A 6,647-nucleotide genomic window follows, 5' to 3' on the forward strand; every position below is an offset into this window, starting at 1 on the left:
ATAAACTACAAAGGTTCATCTCGATGTTCTGGGCATCTTTGTAATGTTAGTGTTAGTAAAAAATCAGGTAAAGGAGTAAAGTTTGAGGCAAACTAACATCAGTCACTCTGCCGTTCACTGTAGTGGAAGAGGTGCGCCTGGTGAGGGTTTTGCTCCCGCAGCTATGTCGAGTCCGCCTACAGGAAATACGTAGGCTGCGACCATGAAACCGGTACGGAATCGGTCTATACATACCACAGTGTACCGCAAAAAAACAGATCTCCATTATTCAAGCTATCACTCCTCCAATTAAAAAAAAAGGGCTACCATATAGCCAAATGTTGAGACTCAAAAGAATCTGCAGTACAGAGGCAGACTTTGAGAGACAAGCCTCTGAAATGAGTGCCAGGTTCAGTGAAAGGGGGTACGAAGGAGTCACTTTAAATAAATGTAAGTCCAGAGTCAAACAGTTGGATAGAACCGATCTCCTAACCCCTAAATCGTCTTCGGCCTCAACAGGTCAAAGAATAGTTTTGTCTAGCACATTTGTTCCTATTTCTCAACCTATTAAACATGCTATTAAAAAGCATTGGCCCTTCTATAGGATATTTATGTACAGCCTCAACATTTCATGTCCTCACTACCCTCAGGTAACTTCCCATGTAACAACTGTCTTAACTGCAACGACATGATCAAAGGGGAGGATTTTTTACATCCTCACACAGGTAAAAAGTAAAAGGGAGAATCACTTGTAGAACAAAACAAATTGTCTATCTCCTAAAATGTCCCTGTGGCTTTTGCTATATAGGAAAAACTAAACGAGAATTGAGAACCAGAATCACTGAACATGAAAGCAATATCAGGACAAAAGAAGAAAAATCCCCCATAGCTAGACACTTCAACAGCACTGGACATGACATATGTACCCTGAGGTTTCAAGGCATAGAATTGATTAACCCTTTAAAGAGAGGTGGGGACGATCGGTTACTATTACAACGCGAAGCATTTTGGATCCATTTCTTAAACACTGTTTTTCCTAAAGGTCTAAATGAAGAATTGGTGTTAAACTGTTTTCTATGAATAACTTTTCTTGTAATGTGGATTCTGAAATAAGACAATGATTTCTTATAATATGTATGTTCACTACTATGTATGTCTTTAATAATGTGACACGGCTGTATAGTCCCTTCTAATTGAAAAAAAATCTATATATCTATGTCATTTCCGTTGCTACTGCCAATTTTGACACGTACGAAGGCCTGCGCGCCGAAACACGTTTGTCTGTCTGGTATGACTGCTGCTGCGGAGCACACTCTTTATGCATAAAGACTCTTACTCGACTGGAAGTGCGGATTTAACCTCGTTTTTCATCATTTTTGATCATGGGCTATAGCCCATACCGTACGGCATACTATAGCACGCCGTTTTTCATCATTTTTGAGTATTTGAGAAAAAACAAAACATGGGTTATAGCCCATCGTTTTTTGAAATTTTGAAAAAAAAAATTACCTCGTTTTTCATCATTTTTGAACATGGGCTATAGCCCATACCGTACGGCATACTATAGCACGCCGTTTTTCATCATTTTTGAGGATTTGAAAAAAATGAAAAACATGGGTTATAGCCCATCGTTTTTTTAAATTTAGATTTTCTTTTTTTAACCTCGTTTTTCATCATTTTTGATCATGGGCTATAGCCCATACCGTACGGCATACTATAGCACGCCGTTTTTCATCATTTTTGAGTATTTGAAAAAAAAAATGAAAAAATGAAAAAAGATGGGTTATAGCCCATCGTTTTTTTTTTTTTTTAATTGTATAGCAGTGGCTCACAGCCTCAGCCTGATGACCTCAAAAGTCTCATATCTCCCCTGAGCCATAGGCAGTTGCTTTGGCTTAGTGGTTAAGATGTTGGCCTTCAGTGCAGGTGACCTGTGTTCGATTCCTGGGTGTTACACTCTGATGAACGTGATTCTATGTTCAACTCTTGATTCTTTCAACTTTACTATCTGAAGGCTAACATACAAAAGATCACTTCAACAGTACAAAGAGGCAGATGTTACTGAGTGATGGTGTAGTAGGGGTTATTCCGCACAGAGAGTTCATTTTCAAATCCCACTCTTCCTAAAGTTTAATGCTAGTTATTGAGCTTCATTTACTGCTATTCTAGCAGTGGCACAGCCTCAGCCTGATTACCTCAAAACTCTAATTGTCGTAGTGGTTAAGATGTTGGCTTTCCACGTGGGAGACCAGGGTTCGATTCCCGGCTGTTACACTATTATATAAAAGAAGACCTCAACAGCGCTAAGAGACATCTGATTAATATGATTCTGTGTTATTTAAACTTTACTGAAGGCTAACGCACAAAAGATCACTTCAAAATTACCAGGAGACTTTGCCTGAGAGTGTCTGACTGATGGTGCAGTGGTCTAATCATCAGGCTTTCAGTACAGACATTCCATGTTCAAGTCCTGTTCCTCCTACAGCTCAATGCTGCAGTAATTTGAACTTTTCAAGGCTTGAATAAAAAATAAAAACTCAAAAGCACCAGGAGACATCTGCTGATTGCCCAAAGGTTCCTTGGCTCAATGGTGTGGAGCGCTTGACCCGTTGCCTCTGCTACAGACAGTTGGCAGGTTCAAGTCCCATGTCATGACATCAAGGTGCTGGAGGACTCTCTCCCCCTGTTTCCTGAGATGTAACGGTTGGGGCTTATGTCTGAAAGAACCCTGTCCAGCTAACCTTTTACCATGAAAATGTCCAATTTAACATAAATGGTAAATGGTGCATGCACAATCTCTGTAAAGCGCCTTGGATAAAGGCGCTACGCGCCTTTATCCAAGGTGCTTTACAGAGATTGTGCATTACATTCACCCATTCATACACCGATGGCAGCAGAAACCATGCAAGGCACCAACTAGCACATCGGGAGCAATTAGGGGTTTAGTGTCTTGCTCAAGGACACTTTGACAGTAACTCTGGGGGAGCCCGGGTTTGAACTGGCAACCTTACGGTTACCATCCAGGCACTCTACCCCTGAGCCACTGCCGCCCCACAAGGCACCTTGGGGCATTCAGCAGATGTCTCCTGGTGCTTTTGAGTTTTTATTTTCTATTCTAGCCTTGAAAAATTCAAATTACTGCAGCTTTGGTTGAGTATTAGTTTTGTTTGAGTTTTGAACCAGTAACCTTTGGATTACGAACCTCAGATTTATCTTTTGAGCCACACTGGCATGTAAGGTACAATCGGGAACTTATATTTAACCAGCCGTTTAGAATTTAGATGGACAGTGAAAATGTTCTTCAGGAGAATTGAACCCGGAATGTTCTGCTTATAAACCCCAGGTTTATCTACGGTGCCACACTGGCATGTGAGGTACAATCGGGAACTTATATTTAACCCTCCGTTTAGAAAATGAAAAAAAAACATGGGTTATAGCCCATCGTTTTTTGAAATTTTGGAGAAAAAAAAAGAACTCGTCTTTCATCATTTTTGAACATGGGCTATAGCCCATACCATACGGCATACTATAGCACGCCGTTTTTCTTCGTTTTTGAGGATTTGAAAAAAATGGAAAAAAAACAAACATGGGTTATAGCCCATCGTTTTTTGAAATTTTGAAAAAAAAAAATTAACCTTGTTTTTCTTCATTTTTGAACATGGGCTATAGCCCATACCGTATGGCATACTATAGCACGCCGTTTTTCATCATTTTTGAGGATTTGAAAAAAAACAAAACAAAAAAAACATGGGTTATAGCCCATCGTTTTTTGAAATTTTGAAAAAAGAAAAAAAAACTCGTTTTTCATCATTTTTGAACATGGGCTATAGCCCATACCATACGGCATACTATAGCACGCCGTTTTTCATCGTTTTTGAGGATTTGAAAAAAAAAAAAAAAAAAAAAAAACATGGGTTATAGCCCATCGTTTTTTGAAAATTTGATTTTTTTTTTAACCTCGTTTTTCATCATTTTTGATCATGGGCTATAGCCCATACCGTACGGCATACTATAGCACGCCGTTTTTCATCATTTTTGAGTATTAAAAAAAAAAAAAAACATGGGTTATAGCCCATCGTTTTTTTAATTTTTTTATTGTATAGCAGTGGCTCACAGCCTCAGCCTGATGACCTCAAAAGTCTCATATCTCCCCTGAGCCATAGGCAGTTGCTTTGGCTTAGTGGTTAAGATGTTGGCCTTCAGTGCAGGTGACCTGTGTTCGATTCCTGCGTGTTACACTCTGATGAACGTGATTCTATGTTCAACTCTTGATTCTTTCAACTTTACTATCTGAAGGCTAACATACAAAAGATCGCTTCAACAGTACAAAGAGGCAGATGTTACTGAGTGATGGTGTAGTAGGGGTTATTCCGCACAGAGAGTTCATTTTCAAATCCCACTCTTCCTAAAGTTTAATGCTAGTTATTGAGCTTCATTTACTGCTATTCTAGCAGTGGCTCACAGCCTCAGCCTGATTACCTCAAAACTCTAATTGTCGTAGTGGTTAAGATGTTGGCTTTCCACGTGGGAGACCAGGGTTCGATTCCCGGCTGTTACACTATCATATAAAAGAAGACCTCAACAGCGCTAAGAAACATCTGATTAATATGATTCTGTGTTATTTAAACTTTACTAACTGAAGGCTAACGAACAAAAGATCACTTCAAAATTACCAGGAGACTTTGCCTGAGAGTGTCTGACTGATGGTGCAATGGTCTAATCATCAGGCTTTCAGTACAGACATTCCATGTTCAAGTCCTGTTCCTCCTACAGCTCAATGCTGCAGTAATTTGAACTTTTCAAGGCTTGAATAAAAAATAAAAACTCAAAAGCACCAGGAGACATCTGCTGTATGCCCAAAGGTGCCTTGGCGTAATGGTGTGGAGCGCTTGACCCGTTGCCTCTGCTACAGGCAGTTGGCAGGTTCAAGTCCCATGTCATGACATCAAGGTGCTGGAGGACCATCGGGAGACGGTGCTCTCTCCCCCTGTTTCCTGAGATGTAACGGTTGGGGCTTATGTCTGAAAGAACCCTGTCCAGCTAACCTTTTACCATGAAAATGTCCAATTTAACATAAATGGTAAATGGTGCATGCACAATCTCTGTAAAGCACCTTGGATAAAGGCGCTACGCGCCTTTATCCAAGGTGCTTTACAGAGATTGTGCATTACATTCACCCACCGATGGCAGCGGAAACCATGCAAGGCACCAACTAGCACATCGGGAGCAATTAGGGGTTCAGTGTCTTGCTCAAGGACACTTCGACAGTAACTCTGGGGGAGCCCGGGTTTGAACTGGCAACCTTACGGTTACCATCCAGGCACTCTACCCCTGAGCCACTGCCGCCCCACAAGGCACCTTGGGGCATTCAGCAGATGTCTCCTGGTGCTTTTGAGTTTTTATTTTCTATTCTAGCCTTGAAAAATTCAAATTACTGCAGCATTGGCTGAGTATTAGTTTTGAACCAGTAACCTTTGGATTATGAACCTCAGATTTATCTTTTGAGCCACATCGGCATGTAAGGTACAATCGGGAACTTATATTTAACCAGCCGTTTAGAATTTAGATGGACAGTGAAAATGTTCTTCAGGAGAATTGAACCCGGAATGTTCTGCTTATAAACCCCAGGTTTATCTACGGTGCCACAGTGGCATGTGAGGTACAATCGGGAACTTATATTTAACCATCCGTTTAGAATTTAGATGGACAGTTCTGTTTATAAACGTCTAAAACAAGTCTAAAAATAGACGTGTTTTAGACGTCTGTTTTGAGGATATGAAAAAAAAGAACAAAAAACATGGGTTATAGCCCATCGTTTTTTGAAACTTTGAAAAATAAAAATAAACTTGTTTTTCTTCATTTTTGAACATGGGCTATAGCCCATACCGTATGGCATACTATAGCACGCCGTTTTTCATCATTTTTGAGGATTTGAAAAAAATGAAAAAAAAAAAAAAACATGGGTTATAGCCCATCGTTTTTTGAAATTTTGAAGAAAAAAAAAAGAACTCGTTTTTCATCATTTTTGAACATGGGCTATAGCCCATACCATACGGCATACTATAGCACGCCGTTTTTCATTTTTTTTTGAGGATTTGAAAAAAAAAAAAAAAAAAAAAACATGGGTTATAGCCCATCGTTTTTTGAAATTTTGAAAAAAAAAATTACCTCGTTTTTCATCATTTTTGAACATGGGCTATAGCCCATACCGTACGGCATACTATAGCACGCCGTTTTTCATCATTTTTGAGGATTTGAAAAAAATGAAAAAAAAAAAACATGGGTTATAGCCCATCGTTTTTTTAAATTTTGAAAAAAAAAATTAACCTTGTTTTTCTTCATTTTTGAACATGGGCTATAGCCCATACCGTATGGCATACTATAGCACGCCGTTTTTCATCATTTTTGAGGATTTGAAAAAAATGAAAAAAAAAAAAAAACATGGGTTATAGCCCATCGTTTTTTGAAATTTTGATTTTTTTTTTAACCTCGTTTTTCATCATTTTTGATCATGGGCTATAGCCCATACCGTACGGCATACTATAGCACGCCGTTTTTCATCATTTTTGAGTATTAAAAAAAAAAAAAAACATGGGTTATAGCCCATCGTTTTTTTAATTTTTTTATTGTATAGCAGTGGCTCACAGCCTCAGCCTGATGACCTCAAA

This window comes from Protomyctophum parallelum, assembly GCF_964188405.1.
Source record: "Protomyctophum parallelum genome assembly, chromosome: 23".
NCBI lineage: Eukaryota > Metazoa > Chordata > Actinopteri > Myctophiformes > Myctophidae > Protomyctophum > Protomyctophum parallelum.